The sequence below is a fragment of the Nuphar pumila genome, chromosome 5 (genome assembly GCF_984573655.1).
Source record: "Nuphar pumila chromosome 5, dmNupPumi1.hap1.1, whole genome shotgun sequence".
Lineage (NCBI taxonomy): Eukaryota > Viridiplantae > Streptophyta > Magnoliopsida > Nymphaeales > Nymphaeaceae > Nuphar > Nuphar pumila.
In genome coordinates, this window is record NC_143253.1 from 31,180,665 (window position 1) to 31,191,818 (window position 11,154).

The window sequence follows — 11,154 nt, forward strand, 5'->3', positions numbered from 1 at the left end:
TATATTGTGTACCTACAACAAAATCAGAAAACAGAGCATTTGACCCCTTTCTATTTTTGGGTCCATGAGAGTTAGTCTTAGGAACCCATATCCATTTGGATTTTGGTTTCCTTTGATAATAAATATTATTTCTATAAAAGGATTTAGAATAAACATTTCAAGAATAATCATTTCTAGATGCATTTCTATTAGAACTAGAAAGTTTAGTTTTGTGAACAAAAGGTTGAGAATAATGTCTTTGATTTTTCACCACATAGTTTGGTCTATTTTGAGTATCAAAGAAGCTATATCCCAATCCGGTTTTATTAACCGAGCATCTTTGAGAACCAAGAAGTTTTTCTAGATTCTCTTGACCATTTGTGAATTTGGTCACTATAGAAAGAAGATCATTTGACTTTTCTTTAAGACTAAATATTTCATTTTGTAAGAGATTGGTTCTAACTCCAATTTCTTTTATCTCAAGTGCTTGGCAAGAATTTTCCTTCTTGAGATCTTCTATTTCTTGAAGTAACACTTTATTTTGAGAGTCAAGAGTTAAATTTTCAGTTTTTAACTCTTTATTTTTAGAACTAAGACTCTTAAATTTAGCATATAAATCATTAAATGCTTTAAATAACTCATCATAGTCAAATTGACTTACCGAATCTTCTTGTGCTACAAAACACATGTTGGCGACTTCTTCATTAGATTCTTCTACCTTTGACGTACCTTCGTGAGTCACGAGAAGAGTATGCCAGATTTCATTTGCTGTAGAGCATTGAGAGATGCGATTGAACTCTACCTTGTCAACGCCACAGTACAATGCATTCATGGCTTTCACATTCAGTGAAGCAATCTTCTTTTCATCATCGGTCCATCGGCTGAAATCAGTTGATGGAGTTTGGTACTTTTCTGAAACAACTCTCCAGATATCGAGATCCATGGATTGCAGGAATATTGTCATTCTTACTTTCCAGTATCCATAGTTTGTTCCGTCGAAGAGAGGAGGACGAACAGAGAAGCTTCCTTCTTTGTGCTGAGATGTTGTAGTTGCCATGCTAGATGATGGTCAAATCAAAGTAATAGCAAACCTGTGCTCTGATACCAAATGAAAGTGCACTAGGATCGAGGCAACGAGCACTAGAGGAGGGGTGAATAGTGCTTTTAAAACTTTCTGCGGAATATTGAATGATTTTGCAAATCTCAAAGCAAACACACAAAGAACACAAGATTTTATCCTGGTTCGGTCAAACCCGACCTACATCCAGTCCCCAAGCAAAACCCGCTTGAGATTTTCCACTATCAACCTTGTAAACTACAAGATCACACAGACCATAACCGGTCCCACTTTCAGTAACAATCCTACTGAAAGCAAACAACTCCTTTACACCAAGGAGTCCTTCTTTTTACACAAAAGAAATAACAACTTACAATACAACCTATGAGCCTTCCTTTTGGATGCAAATGAGATGCAATTGGCTTTTGAGGTTGTTGAAACACTCTACTCACGAATTCACTATCTCTCAAAGTGATTTGAGTGAAAAACTGAAGTGAAAATATCACGTGAGTGAGAAAACAAATACTTGAATGAATAGGAGTGAAAAGCAAGAAGTAATTCAATATAATTCTATTGAATTTGATATTTTTGAGTGTAGAATGCACTCATATTTATAGTTAAAATATTTCATACGTTGAGAGTATGAAAGGGTGTCAAAACTGTCCATTTTGAACGATCAAAACGTTTGAAAAATAAAAAGACACGCCTTTTTGAAGTTTCAGGAAAATGACAAAATTAGTCGACTAAAACATCAGTTAGTCGACTAATAGTTAGTTATTAGTAGACTGACAGTTATCGTCGGTCGACTGATCTGTTAATCGAGCCGTTTGAAAAATTAAACTTTTGAAACTTAGTCGACTTAAGAAAAGTTAGTCGACTGATAATATCATCAGTAGACTGAAAAACCTTTTAGTCGACTGCTGCTAAAAACTTCTGAAAAACAAACATTTTGTTCGGTCGACTGATAAAAAGCATTAGTCGACTGCTGCTAAATTTTCAGAAAACACATGTTCTGTTCAGTCGACTGAAAAACCATTAGTCGACTGCTGCTAATTTTCCAGAAAATAGACATTCTGTCCAGTCGACTGATAAAACCTTCGGTCGACTAATTTGACAAAAATGATTTTTTGGAAAATATGGCGCGAAAGGATTAGTCGACTGATAAGTCTATTGGTCAACTAATAAACATGAAAATTTAAGAAAAGAGTTTTCTAAAAAGATTTTCAAAAGAGTTTCTTTTAGAAAAGTTTTTCTAAAGACTTTTAAGGTGAAATGCAACCTAAATATGCACTCTAAGTAAGGCTCTTACAAGAATCTAAGACTTTTAATGAATTAAACATTTGCACACTAGTCTTCAAGGATTCTTCACTGAATTCTTCAATTTCTTCATAGCCTTAGCTGAAATGCAGTTGATTTCACTTGCTCATCATCAAAACCTTGTACTTGAAGTATCATGTATGGCTTCATTGTCGTAACAATTATCAGAACTGAATGTTTCATGGAGAAGAATTTAGAAACGATTTTGATGCACGGGTGAATGTGGTGCACGATAATCCATATACGGATTTGATATTTGATGCTGCAGGAACAAAACTGGGTTCTGCTATGAGTTCTAGTGATGTAAGAACTGCCGTAGATGAAGAATCACCAAACGATGCAGCTAGTAGATTTTATGATTTACTTATAGATGTTGATCAGCCACTTTGGAACGGTTGCGAGAGTCACACTATCTTGTCTGCAGTTCTTCAACTAATGAATTTGAAGTCCGAGTATAATTTGAGTCAATCATGTTTTGACCGTTTGTGCATGATTGTGAAGAGTATGTTGCCAAAGATGAGAAATTGCCACAAAATTTCTATCGTGCGAAAGTTATGGTCAACGCTCTGGGTATGGGTTACAAAAAGATTGATGCTTGTCCAAATCACTGCATGTTGTATTTCAAGGAGCAGAAAAACAACATATCATGCCCGTCATGTGGGCATCCTCGATTCAAGCCAAAGACAAGAGTCAATGGTAGCACGAGATCAAAGGAAGTTTCATACAAGTCGCTCTGCTACTTTCCTATCAATCCTAAATTGCAGCGACTGTATATGTCTTCAAGGACAGCTAAACACATGAGATGGCATACAAATAAAGTTCGACACGATGAAAACAAGATCACGCGTCCTGTTGATGCCGAAGCTTGGAAGCACTTTGATCGTACTCATCAGAACTTCGCAATGGAAGTGTGAAATGTTAGACTCGGTCTATGTAGAGATGGATTTAATCCATTTGGGGGTAGATCAACTCCATACTCATGCTGGCCAGTATTTGTAACTCCATACAACCTTCCACCATGCTTGTTTATGAAACGTCCCAATCTTTTTTTGTCTCTGTTGATCCCTGGTCCAACCTCACCTGGCCAAAATCTTGATGTATATTTAAGGTCATTGATTGATGAACTAAAAGTACTGTGGGATGACGGTGTTACCATGCATAATGCCCACAAAAAACAAAATTTCAACATGAAGGTGGTTGTTCTATGGACAATCAGTGACTTCCCTGCATATGGTATGCTATCTGGTTGGAGCACACATGGGAGGTTGGCATGTTCGTACTGCATGGAGGATTTAAAAGCTTTTATATTGAGTCATGAAAGGAAGCCTTGCTGGTTTGAGTGCCATCGTCGATTTCTACCTAGCGACCATCCGTTCCGACGACAAAAGAATGCGTTTAAAGCAGGCACAACTAAAACGGAAGGTTCATCCCCAAGATTGTCTGGCATAGAGATTCTAAGAAGATTGCGATACTTTCCAGATGTATTAATAGATGCCCGCAGTCCTACACCCTTCCGTGGATTTGGGAAGGATCACAATTGGACGAAGAAATCTATTTTTTGGGAACTACCGTATTGGTCGACCCTATTGATACGACATAATTTGGATGTGATGCATGTGGAGAAAAATGTGTTTGATAATGTGTTCAATACAGTAATGAATGTTAAAAGAAAAACAAAGGATAATCCGAAGACCCGTATGGATTTAAAATTAATATGTAAAAGACCAGAATTGGAACTCAAAGAGTATAATGGCAAAGTACTGAAACCAAAGGCAAAGTACGTGCTCAAACCTGATCAAATAAAACATGTATGTCAATGGTTGAGACAATTGAGATTTTCAGATGGATATGTCTCTAACATTGCTTGGGCTGTAAAGATTGACGATGGACAGTTATATGGGTTAAAGAGCCATGATTGTCTTATCTTTATGCAATGATTGATACCCCTAGCATTCCATGATATGTTAGACAAACCTATATGGGGGGTACTGTCTGTGTTGAGCAGATTTTTCAGAACATTGTGCGCATCGGAAGTCGTAGTATCATATGTAAAGAATCTCGAGGACTCTGTCACCGCCACTGTTTGTCTGCTAGAAAAGATATTTCTGCCAGCATTTTTCGATGTTATGGAACATTTGATCATACATCTACCATATGAACTAAGGGTTGGTGGCCCTGTGCAATATCGATGGATGTACTCATTTGAAAGGTATATGTTTTTTTATATTTGTCTCTTTAATGACAGATATTTAAAATTTGAAATGTATATTTTTGCCAGATGCATGGTCAACCTCAAAAAAAAAGGTTCATAATAAAGCAAGAGTAGAAGGCTCTATTTGTGAGGCGTACACTTTAGAAGAGATTTCAAATTTCTTATCTATGTACTTCGAACCTCATATTCGAACACGTTACACATGCCCGCCCCGTAACGATGATGGAGAACAAGTAACTGTAGCTGACAAGCTATCGATATTTCAACCACTTGGGCATGCATTTGGTAGTTATCAATCAAGGCTCTTGATAGATCGAGAGCAAGATGCAACACACATCTATATTCTTTTTAATTGCTCAGCGATCGACCCATACATCGAGTAAGTATATGTAGACGCAACACAATTATAAATCCTTTTATGTTCTATATGTGGATACATGGCTCAATAATATAAGTATTTGTGGTTTGCAGATGATTTGATCTTGAGTTGCAAAGAGAAGTTTCACATCTCACTGATGCAGAAGTACAAAAAAAACGTGAAACTAAGTTTGTGGAGTGGTTGAAACAGTTGGTAAAGAAGCTAACATAAATTTTGTACTTATAAACAACACTAAGTTACTTAATTGATCGTGATCACAATCATTGTTTATGTCTGTGCGTAGGTCTGCCATGGTGATGTTAAAGATCAAGGAATATGTGATTTAAAAAATGGTCCGACCAAAGTTGTGCAATGCTACAACGGGTACATCGTAAATGGTTATCGATTCCATACAAAAGATTATGGTATAAACAAATCAATGATGAATAGTGGCATGTGTGTCAAGGGTAGCAGCTACGGTGAACATGAACATGATTACTACGGTGTTATAGAGGAAATAATGGAGTTGACTTACTTAGGCATAAATAATAGGGTAACTTTATTTAAGTGTCATTGGTTTGATCCAACTGCAACAAGACTCGACAAAGCTTCAGGCATTGTGGAGGTGAATCATAAATCCAGGTTTGGAACATATGAGTTATTCATATTAGCCTCGCAAGCTCAACAAGTTTATTATACTTCATATCCGAGTATAAAAAAGTCAGATAGAAATGAATGGTGGGTAGTTTGCAAGGTGAAGTCCAAACTATACCCTGAGTATGATCAGTTACAGGAAGATGAGTTAGATGAAGACAGCGATTACTATCAATCAGATGATGTCTATGACTTCGCTTATGGTCACAATGTTGCGCATGATATGCATATCATATCTCTATTGGCCGATGAAACATTCATAGAGAAATATGATCCAAATGATGTATCGAGTGGATGGGTAAACAATAAAGAAGAAGAAGAAGAAGAAAGTCAAACAAGTGACGAGGAAGAATTCTCAAGCTAGTGAGCAAAATCTTGTAATACAAACCTCTATTTAAATGCATTGTAATACTTGATGTGAATGATTTGAATTATTTAAATGTATTGTAATATTTGATGTGAATGAATGAGTTGTATTGCAATACTTGATGTGAATGATTAAAAATTTTATTTGAATGTATTGTAATACTTGATACGAATTATTTGAATGCATTGTAATACTTGATGTGAATGATTTGAATTATTTGAATGTATTGTAATACTTGATACGAATTATTCGAATGCATTGCAATACTTGATGTGATTGATTTAAATTATTTGAAGGTATTATAATTTATGCCACGAATGATTTAAATTATTGCAATACTTGATGTGAATGATTTGAATTATTTGAATGCATTGTAATACTTGATGTGAATGATTTGAATGCATTGCAATGCTTGATGTGAATGACTTGAATGCATTGCAGTACCTGATATGAATGATTTGAATGTATTGTAATACTTGTTGCGAATCATTTGAATGTATTGCAATACTTGATGCGAATGATTTGAATTATTATAATACTTGATGTGAATGACTTGAATGTATTGTAATACTTGATGTGAATTATTTAAATGTATTGTATGACATATGTTATTTGTTAGAATATGGTTCATGGAGGTTACAGTGGTCGCTCATCCAGTAGTAGTCAGGCCCAACCTTCATCTTCACGGGCTCCTGTGATAGGTATATCATTTAACTAATTGGATGCTTGACTAGTTCAAATGTGTATTCTGAAAAATTCTAACATATTTTTTTATAGATGTTGTTTCGCCTGTACACGACCCACCTACACTAGTTGATCACACAAGTCATGAGCCAACACAGAAAGTAGGGTCTTCTCAGTCTGGCACAAGAAGACTCATTCGAATAGTGTATATTGATAATCGACCGTAAGTATTTCATTTTCAATTATTGCATATCTTATAAATATTTTATATTGATATTTACTGTGTATCAATTCATGTGCAGCACGAGGTTTGAGCCACAAGAAGTAGTACGAGAGATTAGAAATTCACTTCTTCAACATCTACCAGGACCGGTGGCTCAATGGAAAGAATACCCAAAGGAGGTGTTAGACAAATTGTGGTTCTCATTCATGGTATACAGTTGTTTTTCATAGTTAATGTGTTTCATATTTAATTTATTTAAGTAATGTCTACTAACTTTCTGAAAATATTTGTAGGCTTCGAATCGCTTCGCAACTACGGTGGAAGAAAATGATGCAAGGAAGGTGTGGCAAAAGGTGGCTGTCAATCGATTTGCAGACATGCTGCACAATATGAAGACTGCAACAAAAAAAGCATCTGGGGTAATAGATGATCCACTACAGTGGAAGGGCCATGGCCCTATTACTATCAGGAGAGATTATTGGGATAAAATGTGCGATAAGTGGGCGGGAGATGCATTTCGAAATCGCTCTGCAAAGGCTGCACAAAATCGAGCAAAAATGCCCGAAGCCCATCTACACACAGGTGGATCTAAGACATTTGGGAGCCACCTGAAGAAAATGGTAACTCATCAATATATAATATTAATTTTATAAGTATTGTTGCAAACTTGTGAACTAAATCTTTTGTCCTTTAACTTTGCAAGAAGCAAAAAAAGGAGGCAATGTACCATATAATGATGTATTTGTTGAAACACATAAACGAAATACCACGGGAGTCTTCGTATCAGAGAAGGCAAGAACGACAACGGTATGTATTTATTCTATTAATAATCATTGCAATATGAAAGTTATTATAATGTTATCATTAATTATTAATGCATACTTTAAACATTATTTTGTAGGAGGCATATGAGCAACAGATGGTAGAGCGATATGGCGATGACGCTACTCAGCATCCATCATTTGATCCTGCAGCATGGGTGACTGCAACAGATGAACCCAAAAAAGGTCGTGTGTTCAGGTTTGGGAGTAATCTGAACACTTCACCAGTTATTGCTTCTTCCAGTTACAACTCACAGACTTCTTTCGCCAACATAAGCTCCAAGAAGCAGTCTATTCTTTCCGGTGATGATGTATGCCAGATTATTAAGGACACAATGAATTACTACTTCCATGACACCGTCGCCCCCTTTCTTCGAGATGAGATCAATAATCTTGTGCTCAACAGAGGATCTTCGATTGCAGGTCCCTCTCAGGTATAATCACATATTCAGTTTTTTGTCTGCCTTAGAACACATATGAGCATAATTGAATCACATATATAACTTTTTGCCTGCCTTAGAGCACATATGATCATGGTAGAATCACATATAGAGTTTTTATGACTGCCTTAGAGCACATATGAGCATGATATAATCACATATAAAGTTTTTTGCCTGCCTTAGAGCACATATGAGCATGATATAATCACATATAAAGTTTTTTTTACTGCCTTAGAACACATATGAGCATGCTATAATCACATATTCAGTATTTTGACTGCCTGAGAACATATATGAGCATGTTATAATCACATATTCAGTTTTTTGACTGCCTGAGAACACATATGAGCATGCCAAAATCAATATAGAATTTTTTTACTGCCTTAGAGCATATATCATTCATGATATATTCACATATAAAGTTTTTTGCTTTGCCTGCCTTAGAGCACATATGAGCATGATAGAATCACATATAGAGTTTTTTTGTCTGCCTTAGAACACATATGAGCATGCTATAATCACGTATTCAATTTTTTGACTGCCTTAGCACACATATGAGCATGATCGAATCACATATATAGCTTTTTGCTTGCCTTAGAGCACATATGAGCATGATAGAATCACATATAAAGTTTTTTTATTGCCTTAGAACACATATGAGCACATGATAGAATCACATATAGTGTGTAATTTATTTTATTATATTTTGTTTATCAATACTGACTGTTCTTTTCTTGTGTAGGCTGCTAGCGATAATTAGCGTAGCAGAGCTGAAGGGACAGATAAAGGCAATGAAGAAGAAGACGCACAAAATCTTGGCGATGATTAGAGAACTGTGTTGAAGAACTATTTTTTTTTTGTTTCTTAAATGTAATTATTGAATTGTAGTTAATTGAACTTGTTAATTTTAAGGTGGAACAATTAATTGTTGTAGATTCCTTTTATATGGAATTTTTTGTATGGTTTGTTTTTTATTTACAGGAAATATAAATTGTACAGAAAATATAAATTGTACTGTTCTCGGTATTTAATTTTCAAATAATTTTTTTTTTTCGTGTTTGTGACGGATTAGCGATGGAAACATCTGTCGCTATGCATATAAATCTAGCGACGGCTTAGCGACAGACGTAAATCCGTCGCCAAGCCGTGGTCGTCGTTTAGTACTGGCGGATTGGCGACGGAATATATCACTCGTTATTCCATCGCAATTAGCGATGGACCTGGCGACAAATTTATTTCATCGCCAGTTAGCGTCAAAAAATTCGTGACGTAAGCATATTGTCGCCTCGTCGTCGCTAATCTGTCGCTAAGCCTGTTAGCGACGGAATGTGGTCGTCGTTAATCCCCTGCTTTGTTGTGGTGCCTCTGGATTCCTTCATTTATCAAATTTCTCAAAATTTCAGAGTCCTAATTGGATCAGGACTCTATCTTTTTACCTTTTAAACCTTTTTCAAAATTCTATTTTGGTTTTAAATCAGATGTAGTTTTATCCCCCATCCATTCCCCATCATTTTGGTCAAAATCTCAGAGTCTCAGTTGGATTAGGACTCTTTTTCAGAGTTTCAGTCGAATCAAGACTCTAGCTTTCTTTTCCATTTTTATCTCTTTTCGAGAAAATCTTTTAAAATCTTTCATTTTGGCTAAAACTTTAAGAATTTTAGTCAGATTAAGACTCTTCTTCAGAGTTTCAGTTGGATCAGGACTCTATTTTTTTCGTTGATATTTTTACTTGTTTTCAGTAAAATCTGTCAAAATCTTTCGAAAGAAGCCAGAATCTTAGAGTTTTAGTCAGATCAAAACTTTATTCAAGAGTCCCAATTGGATCAGGACTTTGACGCTGATTTTGATTTTGAAAGAAACTTTCAAAAATCTCTTTATTTATCTTCTCATAAACCAAATTTCAAAATTATTATGATCTTATCACAAATTTTCAAAATTCTGAGACTCTATTCTAGAATCCCAGTTGATTAGGACTCTTACTCTGATTTCGTATTTTGTTCATTTTCACCAACTTCTGAAAAGATCTTTCAAAACTTTTTCGTTTTCTTTCAAAAAACCCAAAAAATAAAGAGTTTCAAACTTTCAAGACTCTGTCCAGGAGTCCTAGTCGAATCAGAACTCTAATTTTTTGTGATTTTAACCTTTTATTTTCATTGATGTTCATTTTAAAAACCCTGTTTCTTAACCTTTGTTTTAATCTTTTCAAAATCCAATTTTGTCAGCTTTCTTCAGGTAGGGCCCACAATGTTGGGAGTGTCCAAACCCTAAACTCTCCATCTTTATTCAAATTTCTTTCATTTCATATTTTATCCATACAAAAATACAAAAAAAATATTAGTTAGTTTAGATGTCCTTTTGAAATTAAAAAAAAAAAACATTTTAACCCCTTTGTTTTTTAAAGTTTTAAAATTGTTTTTGAAAAATCAAGTGGGGTCCACTCTGGGTGGCGCCACATTTGAAACAGTTAGGGTTAGCTTAGTGTTAGTCCATATTCTAATTAGGTTAGAAGTTTGAAAAAGCCCAAATTGATTTTAAAACTTCATTTTACTTTAGTATTTTCAAAACATATTTTTAACTTTTAAATTTAAGCCTTTAAAAAACCAAATGTGGGACCACAGGGGTTGGCGCCACATTTGGATAGGTTTTGGGGTTTAATTAGGACTTAGGTAGATTAGTTAGAGCTAGGGTTAGGTTAAGAATTTTCCAAAAAATCGCCCTCTATAGTGTTTATCCAAACTAATTAGGAAAGTTTTTTTTTCTTCTTTCTAAAAATAGCTTTTCAAAAACCTATATAAAGAGGCCAAAAGGGAGGGTCGACCCCTAGGCTTTTCTCTCTCCTTTTCTTGCTGCTTCTCTCTCCTTCCAGCACCTTCTCCTTCCTCCATTAAAACTGCAGCCCCCAAGGTAAATTTCTTCCACTTTATTTCATTAATTTTATTGATTTTTCATGTTTATTTCATGTATCTCACCATTATCGCCCTTGTGTATTGGATTCAAGCTTAGCTTTTGTTCAAGAACCATAAAATCAATTCAAAAAAGTGA